The following is a 3,118-nucleotide window of genomic DNA, read 5'->3' as shown; positions in this document are numbered from 1 at the left end:
AGGTTCGGGGTGGAGAAACTGGGTAGGTCTTTTCAAGCCAGAAGGTGGGACTGTCTCGATCCTGTCCCTGAACGGAGCTGGATGGCGGGGCCTGGGTTTGTGCATTGGCTGGGGCCTGCTGAGGATGTGGGGTCCCTGCCTTGCGATCACAGTGTCCCACTGCCGCTTGATGCGCCTGGTCAGGCCTGTGCCTATGGGAATGGCTACTGGCCAGGTCAGGGCTTACTGCTTCATAGATTTTATCTCATTTCATCTCCTCATCACTGCAGGGTGGACACACCAGTCCATTTTATAGATGGGGAATGAACGCTCAGAAGGGTAAAGATGCTGGTTTGGAGGCAAAGAGCTGGGTGTGGATGCAGGTTTGTTCACCTCCTGGCTCCTGACCCAGGCACGATACTTACCAGCTGGGCAAAGAAGCTTCCAAATCTGCGGCCTTGCTTCAAATGCTGACTCCACCGTAGGAGTGCTGTGACTTCTGGTCTCAGACAGTCCATTTCCCTTCCTGTAAAGTGAGGCAGATACAGTCATCTCTCTGCAAGGCTGTACAGAGGATTAAATGAGGTAATGTCTGTGAAGCCCTTGGGAGAGTTCTCTCCTTGTCTGATCAGCTGTCTGGGTTTGGGAATAAGTTTTCCGCTGAAATTGTTCGTGAATCCAAGTCAGGCTGCCTGCTGCCCAAACAGAAAAAAACAAATGACTCAAAAGTCGCCTTGTTGGTGGGATAGGAAGGCAGCTTTATTCAGCTGAAGGAGCTGGTGGGCTGTTCCATTCCCTAGACTCAAATTTACTGAGGGGTTTTTAAAGAGGGGGCAGAGGGAGTGGAGCGTGGGAAATGACAAGCAGGAGGGAGGGGGATGTGCAAGGGCTAGGTGCAAGGTCTCGCCAAGGTGCCTTCCGGCTTCTGTTTTCATCCTTTCATCTGTTCAGGGTCCAGCAGGATTTTTATTTGCTTTGGGGTGGAATCAGCACAGCTTTATTGACGTCTTCCTTAGTTTCTCAGGGGTCTGGATTGTACATGTCTTGTGGCAAGTCTGCAGCTCCAGGCTGGCTGGAAAACAACTTTACATTTATGCAAATATTGTCATCTTGCCTGTAACCAAGGTTCAAATATCAAATAACCACAGGAAAAGAGGGAACTCAGAAATGCGTGCTAAGAAAAAAAACGTCCTTTCAAACCTTCTAGAGCCCATGAGGTTTTAGGTCCTGAGATGGCTCCAGTCCTGCTCACTCCAACAAAATTTTCTTTAAAGAGAGGGGAAATTCCAGGTAAAACATATGCATCATCATTTACTATATGCATGCATGCACACACATATGGGCATATCGTCATATCTATTGACATAAACATATATACATATATTCATATTTATACACATATCTATCTACGTGTGTACAAATATGCACACACATATTCATATCTGCTTATATACACACATATATTTATATATACCCATTCATATCTGTCTACAAACATATATACACATATATTCATATCTATCCACACGCATATATATTTATATCCATCTATGCACAATTATGTACAGATATTCATACGTATGCATATATGTTCATATCTAAACACACGTGTGCACACACACATACATCTCTGTCTATACACAAACATGCACACACACAGACACACTCCTTTTGTTTTCACTTTTTTGGCTGGCAAGGTGGAAGTTTTTCTCCCTCCAGGAAGGATGACATCACAATGACTTTTTTTTTGTCTTTTTTCGTGTCCGGCAACGGATCGCAACCCTCAGTGTCGCGCCCGTACCAGACCGGGACCGGCAACGGGATCGCAACCCTTGGTGTTGCTCCCACGCCTCGCTCAGCCAGTGAGCGGGAACCGGTCTGTATGTGGGATCCGAACCCTCGGCGGGAGCGCCGCCTCACTCCCAAGGCACCACCAGGCCAGCCCCACAATGACTTTTTTAAAAAAATTTAATTTAATTTTGTCAATATACAACGTGGTTGATTATTGTGGCCCATTACTGAAACCTCCCTCCCGCCTCCCTCTAAATGTTCTTTGAGAAGAGCAAGTGGCAGGTCCCGGCTGGGGTGCAGGCAGGCAGCTGAGAGGAGCCTCTGTCTGTCCCTGTCTCCTCTTCCCTTCTTACCAGAAGCAAANACAGAGACAGAGAGACAGAGACAGAGACATAGAGACAGACAGAGACAGAGAGACAGAGACATAGAGACAGACAGAGACAGAGACACAGAGACACATAGTGACAGAGACAGAGACAGAGAGACAGAGACATAGTGACAGAGACAGAGACATAGAGACAAAGAGAGACAGAGAGACAGAGACATAGAAACAAACAGAGACAGAGAGACAGAGACATAGAGACAGACAGAGACAGAGAGACAGAGACATAGAGACAGACAGAGACAGAGAGACAGAGACAGAGACATAGAGACAGACAGAGACAGAGAGACAGAGACAGAGACATAGAGACAGACAGAGACAGAGAGACAGAGACAGAGACATAGAGACAGACAGAGACAGAGAGACAGAGACAGAGACATAGAGACAGACAGAGACAGAGAGACAGAGACAGAGACATAGAGACAGACAGAGACAGAGAGACAGAGACAGAGACATAGAGACAGACAGAGACAGAGAGACAGAGACACATAGTGACAGAGACAGAGACAGAGAGACAGAGACATAGTGACAGAGACAGAGACATAGAGACAAACAGAGACAGAGAGACAGGGATGGAGACATAGTGACAGAGACATAGTGACAGAGACAGAGACATAGTGACAGAGACAGAGGCAGAGACAGAGACATAGTGACAGAGACAGAGACATAGTGACAGAGACAGAGGCAGAGACAGAGAAACAGGGATGGAGACATAGTGACAGAGACATAGTGACAGAGACAGAGACATAGTGACAGAGACAGAGGCAGAGAGACAGAGACAGAGACATAGTGACAGAGACAGAGACAGAGGCAGAGACAGAGAGATAGGGACGGAGACATAGTGACAGAGACAGAGGCAGAGAGACAGAGACAGAGACATAGTGACAGAGAGGCAGAGACAGAGGGAGAGAGAGAGAATAGATGGCTTGGAACAGAAGATGGCTTCTAGCTGTCTCATACAATCTG

Source organism: Galeopterus variegatus, unplaced genomic scaffold (assembly GCF_000696425.1).
Source record: "Galeopterus variegatus unplaced genomic scaffold, G_variegatus-3.0.2 Scaffold1333, whole genome shotgun sequence".
Lineage (NCBI taxonomy): Eukaryota > Metazoa > Chordata > Mammalia > Dermoptera > Cynocephalidae > Galeopterus > Galeopterus variegatus.
This window is presented reverse-complemented; position numbering follows the sequence as displayed.